General features: G+C 42.9%; 1 long non-coding RNA gene across 1 annotated transcript in view; it reads right to left on the bottom strand.

The window, feature by feature from the left end:
* LOC119585435 overlaps nt 1-466 on the bottom strand; it is a 2,670-nt gene that overhangs the window by 949 nt on the left and 1,255 nt on the right. The window contains exon 2 of the long non-coding RNA XR_005229888.1: nt 361-420. This is a non-coding gene — a long non-coding RNA (uncharacterized LOC119585435). The remainder of the gene's footprint in view (nt 1-360; nt 421-466) is intronic.

Raw genomic sequence — 466 nt, 5'->3', positions numbered from 1 at the left:
GCTAACAACGTAGGGCAAGAAATATAGAGCTACCAACGTAGGGCAAGAAATATAGAGCTACCAACGTAGGGCAAGAAATATAGAGCTACCAACGTAGGGCAGGAAATATAGAGCTACCAACATAGAGCAAGAAATGTAGAGCTACCAACGTAGGGCAAGAAATATAGAGCTACCAACGTAGGGCAAGAAATATAGAGCTACCAACATAGAGCAAGAAATATAGAGCTACCAACATAGGGCAAGAAATATAGAGCTACAGACACGCCTACATACAGGCAGTCAAGGCACTTCTTAATGATAAAGATACCGGTGAGATTTAATACAATACACGTTAGATTAAACGCTAAAAAGCCTCCTTACTGGTTTCTTATCCTGAGGTCTGGCGTTGGCGACGACCACGAGGGCAGCCAGAAGGATCAGCTGAAAGGGAAAAAGCAAAGTAATGTCTTGCATTTGGCCAGATTTC

The sequence above is a fragment of the Penaeus monodon genome, chromosome 19 (genome assembly GCF_015228065.2).
Source record: "Penaeus monodon isolate SGIC_2016 chromosome 19, NSTDA_Pmon_1, whole genome shotgun sequence".
NCBI classification, from domain to species: Eukaryota; Metazoa; Arthropoda; class Malacostraca; order Decapoda; family Penaeidae; genus Penaeus; species Penaeus monodon.
The sequence above is the reverse complement of the archived record's forward strand: the minus strand, read 5'-3'. Positions and strand labels throughout refer to the sequence as shown.